Consider the following 25023-nt stretch of genomic DNA (forward strand, 5'->3'; position numbering starts at 1 on the left):
TGTGGTAAACTGTGGTCAATGACATGAGACAAAGTAATGTGAACTGCTGTATGGAAAGTGAATTTGCACTGTAAATCTTCACCCAAATAAAAAAAAATAATAATAAAAAATAAAAATAAAACCAGTCGCCATGGAGTCAATTTGGAGGAAGAATCATTAACAACCTGCCATACACTGACAACACGACTTTGATTGCTGAAAGTGAGGATGACTTGAAGCACTTACTGATGAAGATTGACAAGTACAGTCTGCAGTATGGACTACATATCATTATAAAGAAAACAAAAATCCTCACAACTGAACCAATAAGCAGCATCACAATAAATGGAGAAAAGATTGAAGTTGTCAAAGACTTCACATTGCTTGGTTGTACAATCGACACCAATGGAAGCAGCAGTCAAGACATCAGATGACTTATTGCATTGGGCAAATCTGCTGCAAAAGACCTCTTTCAAGTGCTGAGGAGCAAAGTTGTGTCTTTAAGGACTAAGGTGAGCCTGACATAAGCCATGGTATTTTCAATTGCCTCATATGCATATGAGAGCTGGAAAATGAATAAGGAAGACTGAAGCTTTTGAGTTGTGGTGTTGGTGAAGACTCGATGCTTTCAAGTTGTGGTGTTGACGAAGAATGCCGAAAGTAACATGGACTGCTAAAAGAACTAACAGTTCTGTCCTGGAGGAAGTGTAATCAGAATGCTCCTTAGAAGTGAGAATGACCAGGCTTCATCTCACCTACTTTGGTCATGTTGTCATATGGGCCATTCCCTTGAGAAGGATGTCATGCTTAGTAAGGTGGAGGGTCGACGAAAGAGGGGGAGGACCTCAATGAGATGGATTGACACGGTGGCAGTGGCAATGGGCTCAAGTATAGCAAGGATCATGGAGCTGGCACAGGACTGGGTGGTGTTTTATTCTGCTGTGCCTGGGATCGCTATGTGTTGGAGATGGCTTGACGGCACCTAACAACAACAACAACAACAACAACATGGAGTCAATTGTATCTCATGGTGACCCATGTTTGTCAGAGTAGAGCTGTGTTCCACAGAGTTTTCAATCGTTAATTTTTCTGAAATAGATTGCCAGGCCTTGCTTCTGAGGCACATCTGGGTGGAATGAAGCTTCCAACATTTTGGTTAGCAGCCAGACATGTTAACCAGTTCAAATTTAAGGGATTAGGGAATAGATTCCACCTTTTAATGGCAGTTGCTGCAAAGGCACATAACAATGCATTTTACTCCAGGGAGGGGAAAAGAACTGATGAATCTGTCACATTGCTTGATGAACTTAAGGCTTTCATGGTGGTCTTGTCTTGTACTGAATTCATTTCTCAGGCTTTCTAATGTATTTATGGCCACCTCATTTGGTTAGCTGCATTGTGTGCTGTGCAGTAATCCATCTCAGTGTTGAGCCACACTGAAAAACCCTGTTTTTTCTTCTCTACCCCCTATCATCTTCCTACTGGCCACCAGCTTGCTTCTTATCCACTACATGACCATTTCTGTAAATAGTAGAGTTATGGGACTAACTGTGGCTTGAGAGAATGAGTGATCTGCATAACAGTTCTCAAACTTCTAGCTTCCCTACAGGTCCTCAGTCAACCTAGAGTGTAAGTAGAGTGCTTCTATAATATATTCAGTTATGCAGGGTTAGGAAGAATTTAGCATATGCAATGGATGGAGGAAAAAGCAGTTTTTCAAGAGCTGATAAGAAGAAGCTTGAGAATAAATAAACTAGACACATTTTCTAGTGAGGAGCCCTGGTGGTACAGTGGTAAAGTAGTTGGCTGCTAATCAAAAGGTTGGTGGTGTGAACTCACCAGCTGCCCCATGGGAAAAAGGTGTGGTAAGAAATTTCTGTAAAGATTTACAGCTTTGGAAGCCCTGTGAGGCAGTTCTACTCTGTCATACAGGGTCACTATGGGTTGGAATCGACTTCATGTCAATGGGTTTAGTTTGTTTTTTCTTTATAGTAGAGTTTGGGACTTGGAGTCTGAGTTGGATTTGAATTCTGCAATTTACTAGCTGTGAATTTTTGGGCAAGTTACTTAATTTCCCTGAAACTTAGTTTTGTCCTCTATAAAAAGAAGAAAATAATATGCACCTCCACAGTTGTTATAAAGAGTAAATGAAATAAATTGTACATGTAAGGGGAAAAAAAGGGCAAAAAAGAAAGAAAAGACTAAAATGAATGTCAGAAGAAACTCTGAAACTTGCTTTCAAGCTAATTCTAGTGGAAGACATGACGAAGTAAAAGAACTGAAAAGGGTGCTTGAGAAGACACAGTCAAGTATCACAGTGAAATATGCAAAGAACTAGAGTTAGAAAATCAAAAGGGAAGAACATGCTTGGTATTTCTCCAGCTGAAAGAAATGAAGAAAAAATTCAAGCCTTGAGTTGTGATATTGATGGATTGTATGGGCAAGATATTGAACGATGCAGGAGTCATCAAAAGAAAATTGAAGGAATTCACCGAGTAGCTGTACCAAAAAGAATTAGTTGCCATTCACTCATTTCAAGAGGTAGCAAATGATCAAGAACTGATAGTATTGAAGGAAGAAGTCCAAGCTGCACTGAAGGAACTAATGATAAACAAGGCTCCAAGAATTGACAGAATACCAATTGAGATGATTCAACAAACAGATGCAACTTTGAAAGCACTCACTTGACTATGGCGAGAAATTTGGAAGACAGTTGCCTGGCTAACCACTGGAAGAGATCCATATCTGTGCCCATTGCAAAGAAAGGTAATCCAACAACATGTGGAAATTATTGAACATTATTGTTCATATAACACACAAGTAAAATTTTGCTGAAGATAATTCAATAATGGTTGCAGCAGTGCATGATAGCAAACTTCCAGAAATTCAAGCCAGATTCAGAAAAGGATATACAATGAGGGATATCGCTGCTAATGTCACCTAGATCTTGGCTGAAAACAACAAAGAATAGCAGAAAGATGTTTACCTATGTTTTCTTGATTATGCAAAGGCATTAGACTGTATGGGTCATAAAAAATTATGGAGAACATTGGGGAGACTAGAAATTCTGGAACACTTCTTTGTGCTTATAAGGAGACCGTACAAAGACCAAAAGGTGGTTGTTTGAACAAGAGGATACTATGTGGTTTAAAATCAAGAAAGGTGTGTGGTAGGGTTGTATCATTTCATCATACTTACTCAATCTGTATGCTGAGCAAATAATCCAAGAATCTGGACTATATGAAGAGGAAAGCACTGTCATCAGGATCAGAGGTAGACTCATGAACAACCTGCTGTATGCAGATGATACAACCTTACTTGCTGAAAATGAAGATGACTTGAAGCACTTACTGATGAAAATCAAAGACTACAGTCTTCACTATGGATTACACCTCAACATAAAGAAGACAAAACATAAAAACAACAACGACAACAACAAAAAAAACAACAACCCCACAATTAGACCAATAAGCAACATCACAATAAAAGGAGAAAGTTGTCAGGCATTTCATTCTACTTGGATCCACCATCAATGTCCATGGAAGCAACAGTCAAGAAATAAAATGATGTGTTGCATTGGGAAATTCTTCAAAAGACCTCTTTAAAGTATCAAAAAGCAAAGATGTCACTTTGAGGAATAAGGTGCCCCTGACCCCAGTTACGGTATTTTTACTTGCCTCATATACATGCAAAAGCTGAATAATGAATATGGACAACCAAAGAAGAACTGATACATTTGAATTATGGTGTTGGTGAAGAATATTGAATGTACTGTGGACCATCAGAAGAATGAACAAATCTAACTTGGAAGTACACCCAGAATACTCCTTAGAAGCAAAGATGGTGAGACTTTGTTTTACTTACTTTAGAGATGTTATCAAGAGGGACCAGTCCCAGGAGAAGGATATCACGTTTGGTAAAGTAGAATGTTGGTGAAAAAAACACCCTCAATGAGATAGATGGATTGACACAGCAGTTGCAACAATATGCTCAAACATGGCAGTGATTATGAGTATGGTGAAGGAGCAGACAGCATTTTGTTCTGTTGTACATAGGTTCACTATGAGTTGGAACCAACTTGATGACACCTAACAACAACAACATCAACAACAGAGATCAAAAATAAGAACAGCAACAATAAAATAAAATAAATTTTAAAAAAGAGTCAATGAAGTAAGTAAGCGTAACAATTCTGGCATGTATTAAATGTATAAAAGCACTTAGTTTCATTGCTCTCAAGCTGTCATTGCTTTAATGTTGTTGTTAGGTGCCATCAAGTCGGCTCTGAGTCATACTGACCTTATGTACAACAGAATGAAACACTGCCTGGTCTTATGCCAGCTTCACAATCCCTGCTATGCCTGAGCCCATTGTTGCAGCTACTGTGTTAATGCATCTCATTGAGGCCCTTCCCCTTCTTCGCTGACCCTCCACTTTACCAAGCATGATATCCTTCTCCAGGGAATGGTCATTTCTGACAACATGACCAAAGTAGGTGAGACGAAGTCTGGCCATTCTCTGTTCCAAGGAATACTCCAGTTGCACATCTTCCAGAACAGATTGGTTAATTCTTGCTTTAATAAACTCACTGCCATTGAGTCAGATCTGTCTCATAGAGACCCCTCCTTGGGTATCCAAGGCAGTATCACTACGGAAGATTACCCAACCTTTCTTCCGAGGAGTGGCTGGTGGGTTTGAACCTCCAGCCTTCTGGTTAGTAGTGAAATGCCTTGGGCACTGTGCCACCAGAGCTCCTTCTTGCTTTAATAGGATTCCCTAAATATCTAGCTTTTTCATCTTAAATTCTCCATTTAGTTGATGGATAAAAGTTTACTGAGAGAAGCAGAAGTTCCTGTAGGGGTCTTTATGAAGATGTAATGTGCTTATATCTGGGAAGTAAAATATCACTGTAGGAATTCTGTGTGCAACTCTCACAGCATCTACAGGGCGGGGGAAATTGAGGTCTGTAGTGAAGGAGTAAGTAACAGCCAACATTACTTAAGGAGTCAGTGTCAGGCCCCAGACTATGTGTCCATGCTGGCTTTCCAATGATTGATAACCCTGACTCTGCGGGCTCTGAAAACTACTAGGGAGAGGCTGTTGGCCAAGCCTGGGTGGCCCCAGCAGGAGTGAGAGGAGGAAGAGGAGAGATAAAGGAGAAAGGAAAGAGAGATGTAGAAAGAGAGAGAGATGTAGTAAGAGAGTGGGACCAGAGCCTAAGGGGAAAGGCAAGAAAAATAACCAAGAACCCAGAAAAGGAAGAAAGTGATAATTACAATTGCTACCAAGTGGCGATTTGCAGTTTACAAAGAACTTTTATGTACAATATTTGAGCTTTTCAGCAATCAGCAGAAAAGGTAGTATTTTTTGCCATTTTTTTTTTAGTTGAAACTGATATTCCAAGAGTTTCAGTAATTTTATAAATGGCAAAGACAGAACTTAAGATCAAATCCCAGTTTTCTACCTGTACTCCCTGGTGCGTTGCATATATGATGTTAGAGGATGCTGGAAAAGGCCACCCACATTGTCATGAGATTCATTAACAGTATCACTCAGGATAGCAGTTTATTTATTACCCATAAATTTATTCAACCATCATTTTGTGACCTTTATAGTCTAAAGGTGAGGAAAAAATAAACAAACAATTATCACACTGGGTGACAGTTGTAACTATGGAGAAACCACATGGTTCTAGGAGAGTAAGTGGTAAGGGGCATCTAATCTAGTTTTAAGAGCAGTCAGAAAAACTTTCTGGAGAAAGTGCCATGTAAACTGAGAGCAAAAGGACAATTAGGAGATGGCTGGCCAGTTAAAGAGGCTATAGAAGAATGTACCATGACAAAGAAGCTGGAGAAAACAGAGCAGTTTCTAGAGACTGAAAATAATGTAAGGTTGGGAATTGACTCTTGCAAGAAAAACAAAGTCCATATTAAAAGACTGTAATCCAATTGAAATGGTTAGACTTTAGCCTGAGGGCAATGCAGAACCCTCAGGGAAATTACACGATTAGATGTGCATCTTAGAAGATCACTCTGGCTGCACTGTGAAGAATGGATTGGCCAGGAACAAGGCCAGAGTCAGAAAGATCAGGTAGGAGGCTTTGCAGTAATCCAGGGAAGAGATACTGACTGGCTGCAACCAGGGATGGAGAGAAATAAACTGATTAACCAAAACCAAACCCACTGATAGCAAGTTGATTCCTGCTCATAGTGACCCTATAGAACTGAGTACAACTGCCTCATAGGGTTTCCAAGGCTGAAAATCCTTATGGAAGCAAACTACTTCATCTTTCTCCCACGAAGCAGCTGGTGGGTTCAAACCACTGACCTTTTGGTTAGCAACCAAATGCTCTAACCACTGTACCACCAAAGCTTATTGTGAATTGATTAGAGAGGGATTAATGTGGTAGGTGAAGACCCTCAATGAGATAGTTCGACACAGTGGATGCAACAGGGACTCAAACATGCAACAACTGTGAGCATGGTGCAGGACCAGGCAGTATTTCATTCTTTGTACACAGGGTCTCTATGAGTCAGAACTGACGTGAAGGCACCTAACAACAACAACAATGTGGTAGAAGAATCACTGGGTAGCACAAACGTTAACAGGCTCAATTGCTAATAGAAAGGTTGGAGGTTTTGAGGCACCTTGAAAGAAAGGTCTGAAAATCCTACGGAGCTCAGTTCTACTCTGACTCACGTAGTGTCGACAGGAATTGGAATGAACTCGATGGTGACTGATACTGTAGGAGGACAGCTAAGACTTGATGATTGTTTGGACATGGGATGTAGAGAAATAGGAGGATAAAGGACCCATTGACTGAGGGGGAGAATGCTGGAGAAGGAGCAGTTTTATTGGCGTGAGACAGATCTGGGAAGATGATGAGTTCAGGTTGGGATGAAATAATACCAGCTAAACTTTCCTCGGCACTTATAGCCATGGTCTGTACATGTATTATCTCATTTAATCTTCACAATAAATACTTACATTTATAGGGTCTCAGTACTATATGTCAAGCATCATGCCATGAACTTACAGGGACTGACTTATTTACAAAATTGTTTTATGAACTGGGTACTTTTATTGTCCCCTTTTACAGATGAAAATACTGAGGTTCAGAAAGATTAAGTAGTTTATCCAAGCCCCACAGCAAGTAAATGACATAGCTACAACTACAGCAAACAGTTTGAGCTCCTGCTATATTGTCTCCATGTTGAGTGTTTAGGGCCTGTGGAATATCTAAGAGAATAGGGTCAGTGGGTAGTTGGAGTTATAAGACTGAAGCTTAGGAGAGAATATCTCAAAAAACTCACTGTTGTCAGGTCGGATCCGGCTCATAGTGACCATCCTTGGGTTTCTGAGGCATTATCACTACAGGAGTAGATTGCCCAAGCTTCCTTCTGAGGAGCGGCTATAGATTTACAATTTATGTGGGTATATTAAACCAAAAATTAATCCCAATGCCATCAAATCTATCATAATTACCTTGTAAGGAGAGAGTCATACTGCCCCATGGAGTGTCTTATCCTTTTCTTCCCCCCAACATTTTACTGTATTTTAGGTGAAAGTTTACACAGCAAATGAGTCTCTCATTCAATAGTTCATACACAAATTTTTCTGTGACATCCGTTGCTGTCCCTGCAATATGTCAGCACTCTCCCTATTTCCACCCTGGCTTCCCTGTTTTCCTCCCTCTAGTTTCCCTACCCCTCTTTGCCATCTCATCTTTGTTCTGGGGCAAATAAATGTTGCCTATTTCATCCTACTTGGTTGATTTTTCTAAGGAATACATTCCTCATAGATATTACTGTTTACTTTACAGGTCAATCTATTATTTAGCTGAAAGGTGACCTCCGGCAGTGGCTTCAATTCCAGGTTGAAAAAATGTCTTACGGTGATAGTCTTTGGGGTTCCTCCAGTCTCTATCACACAAGTATATCTGGTCTTTTTTAATTAATTTGAGTTTTGTTTTACATTTTTCTCCAATTCTAACCAAGACCTTCTATTGTGTCCCTGGTCAGAGCAGTCACTAGTGGTAGCCAGGCACTATCTAGTTCTTCTGGTCTCAGGCTAGAGGAGGCTGTGGTTTACCTGGGCCATTAATCTTTTGGACTAATTTCTTCCTTTAGTCTTTGATTTCTTTCATCCTTCTTTGCTCTAAAAGGGAAAAGGCAAGTAGTTGTATCTCAGATGGCTGCTCACAAGCTTTTAAGAACCCAAGCACTACTCATCAAACTGGGATGTAGAATGTTGTCTTTATGAGCTATGCTATGCCTAAGATTATGATTCTTAGCCCTCAAACTCAGTAACTCAGTCCCATAAGGTGTTTGGATATGTCTAAGAAGTTTTGTAACTGTGCTTCCTATGTGCTCTATTATATATATAAATATATATACAGCAATATAAATATGTATATACAATTACCCACAACTATACCCATATAAACATATGTATGCACTCCCATCTCTTTATAGCTTATGTATCTGTTTATGTAACCACTCATGGATTTTAGGTTGTTATTGCTGAATTATAAATGTTATAGTTGTTACATAAACCAAGAAAACAAACAAAACCCCAAAAAAACCAAACTCACTGTCTTTGAGTCAATTCCAACTCATAGTGACACCCACTGGGTCCTCAAGGCTATAAGTCTTTATGGAAGAAGACTGCCTCATCTTTCTTCCACTGAACAGCTGGGGGGTTTGAACCACTGACCTTTTGGTTAGTTGCCAAATCCTTTAAGCACTTACACCACCAGAGCTTCTTAGTTGTCCTTTATTTTTGTGTATCTCTCAATGTCTTATCTGCCTTGGTTATGCTGTGCTGACTTTTCCCATATTGCGTACTGTCTTTCCTTTCAGCAGAGTTAACATGTATCTGCTATCTATTAAGTGATTCTCCTTCTCTCCCCCTCTGTGCTCTGGTAACTATCAAAAGAATGTTGCTTTCTAGGTATAAACTTTTTCTTAACTTTTTATAAAAGTGATATCATTTTACACCATTCTTTTCCTTTTATGGTTAACTTACTTCACTCAGCGAAGTGTTGTCCAGATTCATCCATGTAATAAAATGTTTCATGGACTCATCATTATTCTTGGTAGTTGCATAGTATTACATTGTATGTATGTACCTCATAAAGTTTCCAGGGCTATAAATCCTTACAGAAGGGGAATGCCACATCTTTCTCCCATGGAGCAGCTGGTGAGTTTGAACTTCTGACCTTTCGGTTAGCAACTGAGTGCTTTAAATATTATGCCACTAGAGCTCCTTGATGCACAGTGTTTCCTTGAAAGAATGCACAGTGTTCTTGAGAGGGTTCTACAATGTTCCTTCCAGTATAAAGAAAAAGAGAAACAACATGGTAGTCCAAGGGGAATACAGTATAGGAAAGAACTCAAAAAACAAACTTGTTGCTATTGAGTTGATTCTAACTCATGGCAATCTCATGTGTTACAGAGCAGAATTGCTCCACAGGATTCTCTTGGCTACCTTTACGGAAGCAGATTGCCAGGCCTTTCTTCTGTGGTGCAGCTGGGAGGGTTTGATCCACCAACTTTTAGGTTACAGGGACACTATGGTGAGTAACCAAATGCAAACTTTTTGTAACACACAGGAACTTTGATATGGGATAGAAGAGGAGGCTTTTCTTCTTCCTCTTCTTTTTTTTTTTAAGATGGGAGAAGCTTAATTACATTTAATCACAAATGCTGGTGGGAAGGCGTCATAGAGAGAAGTTGAAGAAACAAGAATGAGAGAAAAGAGATTTAGTAAGATCTCTGAGTTCATGGATGAGAATGTGATGGGAATTCACTTACTGAACTAGAATTCAGGTTCTTCTTCTTATTATTCTTTTTAAAAACAAACAAACAAATAAACAAATATTTCTTAGTTCTCTACTCCATTGAGTGTTGAGTTTTTAAGTCACCTCTTCCACTATGGCTGAAGAGGAAGAGTAAGGAACAAGGGCCACTGGTGAAAGGTTTAGTTGCAGGAGTAAGAACATGAAAAGTACTGCCTGAGGTCTGAGAAGTGACAAGCTAAGATAGAAACATAACCATGGTGTTGAAGGAGGCTTGAGGAGAATAGGCAATGGTTGAAATGGCTTTAGGGGCAAACAGGAAGCAGAAGGAACCCTGTGCTGTGTTGACAGCCTGCTGAATGCTGCAGGTAGTGCAGCACCAATTTGCTCATTATGAGATAAACTCTAGCAGTGGTCAACAGACTGAATCATGGAGTGAAGGTGGACAGTTGGTTTGAACTGAAGTTTCCCTCCCACATGGGGGGCAGTAAATGTTTGGCAGGGCAGAAGAATAGGGATACTGGCAAGAGAGTAGTTGAACTGATGGACCAGTTCAACTGGATGTGGAAGGAAGTGAAAATGGAAAGGGGCTGATAGAGAGAAATTAGAAATTTTGAGGGATTAAAGGTCTCAGTGAATTAAAAAACAAGTGTAATGAGAATAACAAAGAAAACACACTGTAGTAACTTAAAATATGTCCACAAATTCTCCGATATTCCCTTCAAAAAAACAAAAAACAAAACCCAAAAAACCAAACTCATTGCCGTCAAGTCGAATCCCACTCACAGCAACTCCTCCTTGAATTTCTGATGCAGTATCACTACGGAAGTAGATTGCCCACCTTCCTTCTGAGGAGTGGCTGGTGGGTTTGGACTGCCAGCCTTCTGGTTAGCAGTCAAATAAATGCCTTAGGCACTATGCCACCAGAGCTCCTAAGGTATAGCCCAATTACCCTCCACCGGAGTGTGGGCTGGACTTAGTACTATTTTTCTATTGGATAGAAAGAAAGTGGAAGTGAGTATATCATATAAGGCACCATGGCTTCCTGTTTGCCTTTTCTCTCAGGTTCCTTGCTCTGGAGGAGCTTTGTTGTTTTGAGGACACTCAGGAATCCCTATAGTGAAGTCCAGTGAAAGGAACTAAGGCCTCCTGCCAACAACCAACACTCATTTGCTAGGCATGTAAGGGAACTACCCTGGAAGCAGATCCTGCCAACTTTTGTGACTGTCTTGACTACCTCATGAGAGACTTGGAGCCAGAACACATACCCAGCTAAGCAACTTCTGGATTCTTGACTCTCAAACTTGTGGAATAATACATTCTTGTTGTTTTAAGCTGCTACATGTAGGGATAACTGACTTTGCAGCAATACAGGCACAGAAAACATAGGAGAATGATATTGGATAGTGGAGTGCTTGAGTTTTAGATTTCAGAGATTGAATAGATGCAGGTTTATAGTAATGGATGTCTGAAGAGGACTTGAAGCAATGACACTGAAGCTGAGAATTTCAAGAAACTGAGAAGCTAAGATGTTGGCCAGGTTATCTGAATATGTAGTGAAATTATCCACTAAGTTCTTTGAACTAAGTTCAAAGAAAGACTACAAGTCATAGTCACTCTTTGATGAAGAGGAATAACTGGGATTCAGATAGATGATGCCAATGAGGGAGGCAGATGGCATAGGCAGAAGTCTTTACACAGAAGTGACGGAGTAATGGTTTGAAAGCAACACAAGTGAGTGAGGACCCTTCTTTGGGGTCCAGGTCCTCATGACATGGCAGGATGAGTAACTCCCTTTGAGAGAGACTCAGGAGAGAGCTAGGTTTTAGATAAATCCAAGAGCTGGAAACCCACTCAAATAAGAGGCTGAGATGTAAGTGCAGCAATGCATATAAACAGGAGAATGGGGGAATGCCAGAAGGAATAGTAAAAGGCTTTGGGAAGAAAGGTATATTTGTGTGTATATGTGTGGGAAAGGGTGGAGGAGGAAGCAGCATGGGGCCTTATGGTAGTAAATTAAACCCAAGGCACATTGAAAGAGGATTAAGGCAAAGTTAATTGACTGGCTTATGAGTTTTTCAGAATATCTCTCTACTCCCCGTCACAAGCGCTAATTCAATTTATCAGTAGTTCATGCCTATAAATGCATATTACTGGAGACTCACAAACATAGAGGCCCTGTGTGTTGAACATGATCTTTGGGTCACACTCATTCAAGACACTGAGATTATTTTTATTCAGGGAAGAATAAACTTTTCATATGAAATATTCTTCTTGCAAAAGTGCAATTTATTCTCTGCATTTTTAAAAAGAATATAGCATATAAAAAATCGACCTCTAAAGACAATTATCGAAAATATATAGGTAAACAATGAATACTTATGCTACTTGATTGATATCTTTTGAGGGGTAAGGTTATTCTTTTTGTAAACAAAGCACACCATGTTTTGTGTTCTGAGGGTATTATGTTGAAAATAATTTAGTGTTTGGGGATTCATTTTTGTGTAGAACAAATAAACAGTGCTTAAATATACAAATATATGCTTGCATAACAGGAATCTTTTTGTGAGTTAGAGTTATAGGAGATGGTAATCTGAAGTCCTTTAAAAATTAATATAAGTGGTAGTTACATGCACATGCAGGAATATATGAAGCCATATATTATTTAAAGTGTATTAAAAAAATATAAACTTATGGAAGTTTCTCTAGGTGTCAATGACAGTTCTGAAAAGGAGTAGAAGATATGAGAGGTGGGGGAGGGGAAGGTTACTTTGTGTTCACTTATCATGTAGAAGGGAGCAGCAACTAAAGAGCCCATTGAGTGCTTTCTGAAACCCGAACAATGTAGCATTCTAGGCTCTATGACATCATTTAAAAAAAATAGCTGCTTTCACCAACAGATATCAGTTTATAATGAGATGTTTTTTCATCTTTTGGGAAGAAGGAGGGGAAAGTTGGGGGAAGGAGTGACTAGTGACCAAGTGAGATAAATGTTCTAATTGTCCACAGTCTCCATGTAAATAGATATGTAACTGGCACCAAACTGGAAAGTCACATGCACATTCTCTCATGAAAATATTAAGCAAATAGTCTATTGCATTGTTCTGCTTTATCACTAGTAAATCATCAACATAATGCATTTTATTATTAGTTTACTGTTAACAGATTAAAAGCAGTCAGCAATAACAAGACAAAAATGTCTATGGCTGCTTCCTCAATGACTTAGGATGAGAAAGATGTGGCCCTATGGGACATAATTAGTGCCAGGGCTGTGAGGCTGCAGATGCCCAGAAGGCAAGCACCTACCCAGGGCCGGCCTCAACCATGGGCACATGGTGTGGCCTTCTTTCAGAGACTCTCTGAACCCCACATTATCTTCTTACACTCAATCTCTGAAACGTTACTGCTTTCAAAGTCCCAGAGAAGCCTTGTTGCCAGGGGTGTGCTGAGAAAGGTTTAACAATTAGCTCTTTGGAAACTTTTCATGTATAAAATGCTCCCACCATGGTTGATTTCAAGCTACTAACTTGTTGTCTTGGATGTGGAGTTTGCAAGAGATGTGCATAATTGACTCTGGCAGGTTGTGTAAATAGCTTCCCAAAATCACTGCTGCTACTTCCCATTCTACCTCCTAACATGCCTTTCCCATCAGATGAAAACTGCAGCTCTCCTATCAGGCCTTTATTTATAAGGTGTCATTTCCTTCAACCTACAAATCTCTCTGGAAAGGCTGGGGGAATGGTAGTTCTTTCTCTCACCTCCCTCATTGACTCCTGCTCTGGTTACCTAGTGCCTCTCTGACAGGAATATATCACAAATGGGATGCCTGGAAGAAACAGGAGTTTATTCTCTTACAGTTTGGAGGCTTTAAGTCTGAGTTCAAAGTGCCAGGCTCTAGGCGCTGGGTGAAAGCCCCTCAACCTTGAGCTTCAGCTCTGCCTCCTGCTCCCGGCCCACTGAAACTAGAGGCTTTTCTTCACTCAGCCGCTGACTGCTGAGGATGACAAGCTTAAGGTTGACAAGTAAAAAGGCACAATCCTGATGTTACCAAACCACACAGCAGGCCATTAATTCAAGTCCATTGAAAGTCCCAAGGTCAGCAGAGCATGACAGGCTGCTGAACAATGACATGGCTACATGCAGGGTTCAAGTGTGCCATAAGCTAGAGACCATTCCCAAAGCTGTTTCTTACATACGGGAAGCAGACCATATACCCAAAGCAGCTACTCAGCTGCTCCAATAGATTCCACCATGGAGTTAATTAGCAATCTCACCATGGGGAATAACTACATTCAACTGCCCAGTCATTCAACCAGGCCCAGCCAAGATGATGCACAAACTTAACCACCATACCTCCTTTCTTTTTCTTTTTCTTTCTTTTTTTCCTTCCTTCAGGATTTACTGAGGACAACTATATTTTGGACCTTATGCCAGACGCTGGGACATAAAGACAGGTCATAATTAACAAACTTTGACATATTTAATGATGGGAAGACTGCAGAGAGTACGGCTGGGACTCAAAGGTGACATGGTTAAGTCTATCAAATATGGAAATGAATATGTAAGGAAAGGCTTCAAGAAGGTGGTGAGGCTTGAGTTGAATTATCAAAATTGCCCATGTTTGAATTTGTGTTTCATACTGAGTTCATATAAAATTAAGACCAAACAACAACAGAAACAACAGCTCACTTTTATTGTGCACGTAGTATATGCTAGATACTCTTTTGAATTCCATACATTATCTCACTTAATCTTGACATTGATTTGATGAAGTTGATACTTTTATTACATCTATATTAGATGATAAGAATGAGACACAGTGAGGTTACATAAGCTGCCAAAGACCACCATAAAAACAAAACAAAACAAAACTCACTGCCATCCAGTGGTTTCTGCCTCATAGACCCCCACTGGGTTTCCAAGGCGGTAAATCTTTGCAGAAGTAGATTGCCCCATCTTCTTTCCTCAGAGCAGTTGACCTTCTGGTTCACAGTCATATGCCTTAGGCACTGCGCCACCAGAGCTCCTTCTGTGGCTCTAAAGACCACAGAACTAGTAAAATATGGAGGAGCCAAGTTTTGAACTCAGGCAATATGACTCTAGGGCTACAATCTCAATCATTTGAAATATATTGCCTCAAATAATGTCACAATATGGTTTGTAACTCATTTAAATAGAGAAATTGAGGGGATGGCTTAAATCATTACATGTCCCAAGGTAGAATGGGCATGTGCCTTCAAAAACTCTTGGGCCAGTGCATCAGCCTTGTATTCACAGAGCAATCTATGTCTTGTGAAAAGCCTGTCTTTGAGCACATCAGCCTGACAACAGTTCATTACCTATAAATGGAGTAGTAAATGTGCCATGAAGAACTTTTCTGTAACCAATTCCAGTAATAATTGGATTAGATACTTACTTAGCACAGATATCAATAGAGCTGCAATGTTAACTTCATGTTCAAGTGAAAAGAGTGCTTTGCAGAGATCAAATGATACCTCATTAAAACTGGCATTGAAGATGCCTGCCAGCAGAGTTTTGGTTAAGCATGAGATCAGATTATCTTGAACTAGCAAACAAAGCCTTGAAATTACTAATGGTGTTTTGTGCAACAAACTTATGCAAACAGAGAGAGGTTCTCTGGCTTACTATTAAAGAAATAAAAATATAGAACAGTTTAAATACAGAGCTGGACCTGAGGCTATAGGGTCTTCTTTTAAAATGCAGCATCTATAAGTTAATTTAGCAAAACATAATTTATCATATCAAATTGATAATGATAACTTATATTAGTGTTGTATTTTTGTTTGGACATAATGAGCACATTTGTCTCTGTATTATGATTGTATAAAAGCCAAAAGCATAAGGTGTTTCTCTCTTTTAAGTTAATATTGCAAATGCCAACTTCCATCTCATACTTTTTAAAGAAGTTTTTGGTTTTTACAGTTTTCTAATCCTTAAACACTGGGTTTTGAGTAACATGATTGTGGACACCCAGAGCATTGCTCTTTAATTCTTTTTGAGTGCCTTCTCTGTTCCTAAAAGCAAACCAATCCAGTTGCAGTTGAGTCAATTCTGACTCAGGGTGACCCTATGTGTGTCAGAGTAAAACTACTCCCTAAGGCTTTCAATGGCTGATTTTTGGGATCAGATCACCAGGCCTTTCTTCTGGGGTACCTCTGGGATGATATGAACCTCCAGTCTTCCGTTAGCAGCCAAATACATTAACTGTTTGCACAAGCTAGGGACCCCCTTCTCTGTCCCGAGTGCTTGTATTACCTCTACAGGCAATGGAGAATTCCTGGGTGTCACAGATGGTTAAGCACTCTGTTACGAACTGAAAGGTTGGTGGTTTGGACACACCCAGAGCTGCCTTAGAAGAAAGGCCTGGTGATCTGCTTCCAAAAGGTTACAGCCATGAAGCTCTGTAGAGCACACATGGGACAGCCATAAGTTGGAGTCGACTTGATGGCAATGGACCAATGAAGGCCATGGCTTTCAGTTTCCTATTGTGAGTTTATAAGTAAAGTACTTAGGAATGCATTTAGGCTATAAACAACAAAGAATATAACTCCCAGCTACCAGTGACTTTGAGAAGACAAGTTTTTTTGTTTTTGTTTTTGTTTTTATTTTGATACTCTAAACAAACTCAGGGTATTGCTGCTAAGGAAGGAGTGGAGATGAATACTGAGTAAGGAACTAGAAGAATCTGCCCAAGTGAATGGTAAGAAAAAGTCAAAATCATTCTCAGATTTCTCTCTAATCACTCCCTCCTTCCCATTTGTTCTTTTCTTTGTACCTCAAAACCAGTGTTGTTGTTCTGATAAATGTTTAATATTTGGCTTTCTTGGGTGTGTGTAGGGGAAGCCTTGTTTATAGCATTGGGCAATTTCCATGATGTGAATATTCTCACTATGACGGAATTCAAGCTACCAGCATAATGTCACTGAACATGGAGTTGGGAAGAGATGTGGAATAGTTCACCATCACATAGTATCCCCACCTGACAGATACAACAGAAGTAAATAACCTCAAGAGCATAGTAGGAGTAACATGCAGTAAAACTATGAGGAGGCAGTGAATTTAGACTTTTGTTAATACAGTTTAATTACTAGTCTATAGAATTTAAGTTTTTAAATTTAAATTTAAAGATGTCTGTTTTCAAAAAAAAAAAAGAAAGAAGGTGGGGACCAGGTTTGCTGGTCCAATAGAGCCTGGTGGAACCACTGAGACTATAGCCCCTAGCTGCCCTGCAGGTCTGGAATTGAACCCACACCTGTGGTTTCCAGCCAAACAAAGTACAGGCATGTGAATTAAACATTTACCTCAAGTAGACACATGCCCTGGAGAGAACAATCATGGGAGAAGGAAGGGCTGCTTATGCACAGGGAGACAGCTCAGGGCGCAGAAGAGTATGGAGGGATGGACACTGGGAAGAGGTAACTATGGGGAGGAAGTGGGAGGGGAGCTGTTGCATTGTAAATTTTGGTCAATGACATGAGACAAAGTATATTATGTGAACTGCTGTATGAAAAGTGAATTTACTCTGTAAATCTTCACCCAAATCAAAATAAAATTAAAAAAAAAAATGCCTGTGTTTAACAACGGACTTATAAAATTCCTGAAGACTTAAAAATTAGTTCTCATGAGCCTGTATGAGCTGATTCCAGTTCTGCTTTAAGGTATGCTCTCAACAGACCACTACTGAAGACTACATGCTGCTGAAGAGTGTAGTCTTTGGTCTTCATCAGTAAGTGCTTCAAGTCATCTTCACTTCAGCAAGGAAGGTTGTGTCATCTCCATATCTCATGTTGTTAATGAGTCTTCCTCAAATCCTTATGCCATGTTCTTTTTCATATAATATAGTCCAGCTTCTTGGATTATTTGCTCAGCATTCAGACTGAATAAGTATAGTGAAAAGATACGACTATATAATACACCTTTCCTGATTTTAAACCATGTAGTATCTCCTCATTCTGTTTGAACAACTGCCTCTTGGTCTATGCACAAGTTCTTCATGAGCACAATTAAGTGCTCTGGAATTCCCATTCTTCACAAGGCTGACCATAATTTATTGTGATCCACAGAGTGGAATGCCTTTGCATAGTCAATAAAACACAGGTAAACATTTTTCTGGTATATTTTGCTTTCAGCCAAGATCCATTTGACATTAGCAATATTGCTCTTTCTACGTCCTCTTCTGAATCCAGCTTGAATTTTTGGCAGTTCCCTGTCAATACACTGTTGCAACCGTTTTTGAATTATCTTCAGTAAAATTTTACTTGTGTGTGATATTAATGATATTATTTGATAATTCCCACATTCTGTTGGATCACTTTTCTTTGGAATGGGTACAAATATGGCTCTCTTCCAGTCAGTTGGCCAGGTAGCTGTTTTCTAAATTTCTTGGCATAGATGAATGAGCACTTCCAACATGCATCCATTTGTTGAAACATCTCAGTTTTCATTCCATCAGTTCCTGGAGCCTTGTTTTTCACCAATGCCTTCAAGTCAGGCTGGACTTCTTCTTTCTATACCATTGATTCTTGATCATATGCTGCCTCTTGAAATGGTTGAATGTTGACCAATTCTTTTTGGTACAATTACTCTGTGTATTTCTCCATTTTCCTTTAATGCCTCTTGTGTCATTCAATATCTTGCCCATAGAATCCTTCAATATTACAACTCAAGCCTTGATTTTTTTCTTCAGCTCTTTCAGCTTGAAATGCCAAGAGTGTTCTTCCCTTTTGGCTTTCTAACTCCAAGTCTTTATACATTTCATTATAATACTTTATCATGTCTTCTTGAGCCACCCTTTGAAATCTTCTGTTCAGCTCTTTCACTCCATCATTTCTCCCATCCACTGTAACTATTCTATGTTGAAGAGCAAGTTTCAGAGTGTCTTATGACATACAGTTTGGTCTTGTCTTTCTTTCTTGTCTTCTTAATGATCTTTTACTTGATTCTGGTGGTATTTTAAATACTAGTGGCATACCTTCCAGCCTCATAGCAACATGCAAGTCACCCAGAGTATGACAAACTGACAGAGGAGTGGTGGAGACAAACATCTTAGATGAGAAAAAAATCCCTTTCTTTATCATGGAAAATATAGTTAGCCATTCCAAGACCAGAAGAACTAGTTGGTGCCCAGCTATCATTGTAACCACTTGGAAAGGGATCGGTGCAGGTGGTGGTGGATAGAGTGAGAGAACAATGTGGAACAAACTCAAAATCATAAAAAAGACCAGGTTTACTGGTCTGATAGAGCCTGGTGAGACCCCCGAGACTATTGCCGCCAGTTACCCTTCAGGTCTAAAAGTGAACTCGCATCCATGGTTTCCAACCAGACAATAGACAGGCATATAGGGATCAGGCAGGTACACTCCTTAGAGTGATCAATTGTGAAAGAACAGAAGGGCAATTTTGCACAGTGAGATAGCTGGGGAGGAAGGAATGCATAGGAAAGAAGGACACAAGAAAGAGGTACCTATAGTGATGAAGTGGGAAGAGAGCTGTTACACTGTGGGAAATTGCAGTCAATGTCATGAAACAAAAATATGTATGAACTGCTGTATGGAAAATGAATTTGCTTTCATGAAACAAAATGTGTATAAAATGCTGTATGGAAAACGAATATGCTCTGTAAACTTTCACCCAAATCACAACAAAATTTCTTTTTAAAAGTTGGAAATAGAAATACTGTTTAACCCAGCAATACCATTACTAGGTATATATCCTAAAGAAGTGACAGCCAGGACACGAATAGATACATGTACACTCATGTTCATTACAGCACTATTCACAATAGCAAAGAAATGGAAACAACCTAAGTGCCCATCAACAGAGGACTGGATAACCAAACTGTGGTATGTATACACAATGAAATACTATGCAACACTAAAGAAAATGTGGAATCTGTGAAGCACTGCATAATGTAGATGAACTTGGAAGATATCACTTGGAGTGAAATAAGTCGACCACAGAAGAACAAATATCAGTTCACTTTTGTAAAACTTCAAGGAAAGGTTTATATATGGAAGGAAATTTTCTTTGTTGGTTACCAGGAATGGGAGGGAATGAGAGGAGAAATTCCTAGATAGTTTTTTTTTTTAATTATTTTAAATAGCTATTCCAGGGCTGATGTGATGCTCCACCAAACTGACAGAGACCCAGGCCCCTCCTAGTTTTTAACCTCCACACAGGGTTGCCTTATGGTCTGCTATGACTGCTAATAGAATGCTCCCAAAATTCTGGAACCAAATCCACCACCATTGAGTCAATTCTGACTCATAGCCACACCCATTGGGTTTCCAAGGCTGTAAATCTTCACAGAAGTAGATTGCCTCCCGTGGAGTAGCTGGTGGGTTTGAACTGCCAACCTTCTGGTTAGTAGCCAAATTCCTTGCCAACTAAGCCACCAGAGCTCTTTGCTAATGCTCCAGTCATCATATATTTGAAGCAGCAAGATAGAGGAATGGGGAGAAGAAAAAGAGTATCTTCTCTTCCTTTTCAAAAGAGTTTCTAAGTCTCTCTTCAACGAGAAGTGAGTGCATTGGCCACATCTCTGCAAGGAAGGCTGAGAAATGAAGTCTTTTAGGTCTTCAATAACATGTTCAGTAAAAAATTGAGGAAAAGGAAAATGGATATTTAAGGTAGGCAAAGAGAAATTTTTCTCATAGAAAAATGAAATTTTCTTCCATTTTGGAGAAGGTGTATAGCTGTTTTTCCCTTCTTTTATGTTTCTCCCACTCTCACAGAAACTGTCATTCAAGTTTTCACATCTTAAACTGGAGGAAACAGAAATGATGATGCTAATGATTTTCATCCCAGGCCAAATTGAAAGCTGCAGTGATATCATCCTTCCACCACCTACACATGCATGCTCTTTTTCTCACCTTTTCAGTTCCTTTCATTCTCTCTCTCTCATGCAGGGTGCACATATGTGCAGAGCTCATGTTAATACTGCCCTCTGAACTGCAAACAAATGATTGCTGCTTGAAATTGATCACTGACCATTATGTGCCTGGTACCTTGATATTCACTGTCAGCAGCACAGCCAACACTTCCTATTGTCCAGGAGAGCAGCTTTAAGGAAAGGGTAACCAGTCCACACACTGGGGTCGGCTGAGTAAGGAATCCATTCTTGTTAGTATTTGGACCTGCATTCATTCTCTTAATGATTCTGGAGAGTACTCAAATCTTTGGGTACTTCTATACTCTCATTTTGGGAGCTCTGGTAGCATAGTGCCTAAGGCACTTGACTGCTAACCAGGAGGCTGGCGGTTCAAACCCACCAGCCACTCCTCGGAAGGAAGGTTGGGCAATCCTACTTCCGTAGTGATAACTGCCTCGGAAACCCAAGGAGGGGTTGCTAGGAGTCGGGGCCGACTCTATGGCAAATAACAACAGCAACATACTCTCATTTGGAGTATAAGTAATTAATGTCCATCTTGTACCTTCCATACAAAATAAATGTAGATGAATAAAATAATAAAAAAAGGACTTTGAACTAATTCTTCCTTGTTCAGTCATGTCTGATGAAGCAAAACCAAGATGGATTCAAATTTGTAAAATGTGTGTACCAGACGGTAACTGGAATGGGAAAAATTACAGGTTGATGTCATGCTAGAATCTTAATCTCCCTCTTAGAAACAAGGTCTGCATGTGCGTTGCATAGCAACCAAATCTCTTGCCTGGCAGAACTGGAAACAAGGGTGCCCAGCTCAAAGATGGTGGCTGACTGTGCCATTTTGAATGTGTGTTGCTTTCCACAGTCCTGGCAATAATCCAATCTCATGCATCAAGTTCTTGAAAGAACTCACCATGCCTCTTCCAAGTCTCCGATTCCAGAGCTTTAACCCATAATTTTTCCCATTCTGGTTATTGTTCCAGCACACCCACATTTTACAAATTTTTGTCTGTTTTGATTTTGCTGTGTCACCCACAACTGAACCAGTTCGAACCAGTTTGAAGCCCTGTAATAAACCGGTATGGCAAGTTTGAGGTCACAACATTTTGCAGAATGACCATTATCTACTCATCTAATTATTGGCTATGGCAGACTTGAATTCAGAATTTAAGGTGAGAAGTTGGGGAGGACTGTTGAAGTCAGAAGGTCAGAAGTACCAAGCTAAACCCTGGTACTCCCATTAGATACTGTGTGAAGCTTAAAATGATGTAAGAATGCCTACTTCATAGCACAATTTTAGCATTAAATTAGATACCAAATGAGAAAACCCTAACAGAAGCCTGGCACATAACAAGGACTCAGTAATTTGTTCTATTTTTCCAGATGGGAGAGAAATGGGAAAATGGAAAGAGGAGATACAAGGAGGAGTTAAAGTAGAAATGGTTTTAAATGGGTGCTTACCAATTCAGTAGTTGAATTCAATTAAAAGTCTCAGAAGAAAGCAAGCACACCACTCATATCACTTTATTTCATTCTACTTCAACACCAATTCTGTTCAGCAGAGAAAACTTATTTATTATTTATATAAATGGACAAGTAAAAAGTCTAATTTTTTCAAGGTCAGAAATAATACTGGAGATATTTTCTAGAAAATCGAATCTTCATAATAGTATTTCGTTTTCCCAAAAGGAATTTCAGAGAATATATCACGGTGCTCTCCATCTTCTTTTTTATCCCTTCTCTCCCTACCCCCAGATATGTTGGCCAAGTTTTGAAAGTATCTAGATCACAAAAGTGCTACCACAGGCCCTGCCATGAGAGACTATGACAACTTCCTCAGTATCCCTGAGCCTGGGAAATCCACCAGGGTGTTTGCCCAGCAGAACACGCTGTGCTGCTTCCACAACCAGTGTTGTCAAGCCTGGCTGTTGTCTTACCAGTGGGCATGAGGAAAAAGGGCAGCAGGAGGAAGAATTCCAATGACTCAGTGCAGAAGCATCATTGCTACTGGGCCTGCAAATTGGAGCCTGTGGAGACTCAAAGGAATATCATTTTACCCACAAACATTCTAGTAAGTGGCCTTGGGTTTTTATATCAAGATTGGGAAATTAAAACTTAACTCAAGGAGTTGTGGATATTAAATGAGACTTGCATCCAGGAGTCTAATGCAGTGTTTCAGCATAGAGACTGTGTCTGTTGATGTACCCCAGCTCCAATTATGTATTCCTTTGGCAAACATTATCAAAAGTTATAGTATAGTATTCTCGGTCACCAGAAGAATGGAAATAATAAAGATTCAAATAGAAGAAACAAAATAGAAAGACAATAGGAAAAATCAACAAGACTAGAGGTTGTGTTTTTTTAAGATTAATAAAACTGACAAAGGAAAAGAGGGAGAAAATACAAATAATATGGATAAGAAATGAAATGGGTGACATCACAACAGAACCAACTGAAATAAAAAGGACAATATCAGGATACTATGAAGAAGTGTACTCCAATAAATTTGAAAATATGGAAGACGTGGATAGATTTCTAGAAATATATCACTTCCCTAAGCTAACACAGACTGATGTGGAAAAGGTCAACAGGTCCATCACAAAAGAAGATATTGAACAGGTCATAAAAACCAACAAAAACAAACAACGAAAAAGTCCTGGCCTAGATGGTTTCACTGGAGAATTCTACCAAACATTCAGAGAAGAACTGACAGGAATCCTACTCAAACTATTCCAAAACATACAAAAGGATGGAATCCTCCCTAATTCATTTTATGAAGCAAGCATAACGTTGATACCAAAATCAGGCAAAGACATCACTCAAAAGGAAAACTACAGACCAATGTTGTTGTTGTTGTTAGGTGCCATTGAGTCATCTCTGGCTCATAGAGACCCTATGCACAGCAGAATGAAACACCTCCTGGTCCTGTGCCAGCTCCACGATCCTTGGTATATTCGAGCCTATAGTCACAGCCACTGTGTCAATCCATCTCATTGAGGGCCTTCACCTCTTTCATCGACCCTCTACCTTAGCAAGCATGACTTGCTTCTCCAGGGAATGGTCCCTTCTGACAACATGACCAAAGTAGGTGAGAAGAAGTCTGGCCATTCTTGCTTCCAAGGAGCATTCTGGCTGCACTTCCTCCAGGACAGATCTGTTAGTTCTTTTAGCAGTCCATGGTACTTTCAGCATTCTTCGCCAGCACCACAACTCAAAAGCATCAACTCTTCTTTGGTCTTCCTTATTCATTGTCCAGCTCTCACATGTATATGAGGCAATTGATAATACCATGGCTTGTGTCAGGCACTTTCGTCCTCAAGGAGACTTCTTTGCTCTTCAGCACTTGAAAGAGGTCCTTAGCAACTGATTTGCCTAGTGCTATACATAATCTGATGTCCTGACTGCTGCTTCCATTGGCATTGATTAGAAACAAGCAATGTGAAGTCTTTGATAACTTCAATCTTTTCTCCATTTGTTGTGATGCTGCTTATACATCCAGTTGTGAAGATTTTGTGTTCTTTATATTGAGATGTAATCCATACTGCAGACTGTATTCTTCAATCTTCATTAGTAAGTGTGATAGTTGGAGCTGTGTGTTAACTTGGCTGGACCACAATTTTGTGTGGAGTAAGCAGTTGTGATGTGGTTATTCTCATAATGAGATCAGATGAATATGTTTTGAGCAGCCAATCCATTGAAAAGGAGTTTCGCTAGAGGTGTGGCCTGCTTCCAGTATATTTATGGACATGCTGGGAAAAGAGACATTCTTCTGTGGATCAGGATTCTGCCATTGCAAGAGTCGGAAAAAGCCTCCATCTTGACATTTGATCCAAGAACTTTGGACTTGCCAGCTTCTCTAAGTGTGTGAGCCATTTTCCTAAGATAAATTTCTCTCTCTCTATATATGTAAGCTTTACTGGTTTTGTTTCTCTAGAGAACCCAGTCTAACACAGTAAGTGCTTCAAGTCATCCTCACATTCAGCAAGCAAAGTTGTATCATCAGCATATCACAGGTTGTTAAAGATTCTTCCTCCAATCCTGATGCCATGTTTTTCTTCATATAATCTAGCTTCTTGGATTATTTGCTCAGCATAGATTGAGTAAGTATGGGGAAAGGACACAAACCTGACACACTCCCTTCTTGATTTTAAGCCATGTAGTGCCCCCTTATTCTGTTTGAATGACAGCCTCCTGGTCTATGTACACGTTCCTCATGAGTACAATTAAGTTTTCTCGAATTCCCATTCTTCTCGATGTTATCCACAATTTGTTATGATCCACACAAATGCTTTTTCATAGTCAATAAAGCACAAGTAAACATCTTTCTGGTATTCTTTGC

The sequence above is a fragment of the Orycteropus afer genome, unplaced genomic scaffold, assembly GCF_000298275.1.
Source record: "Orycteropus afer afer isolate SDZICR_OR568_19922 unplaced genomic scaffold, OryAfe1.0 scaffold00053, whole genome shotgun sequence".
Taxonomy (NCBI): Eukaryota; Metazoa; Chordata; class Mammalia; order Tubulidentata; family Orycteropodidae; genus Orycteropus; species Orycteropus afer.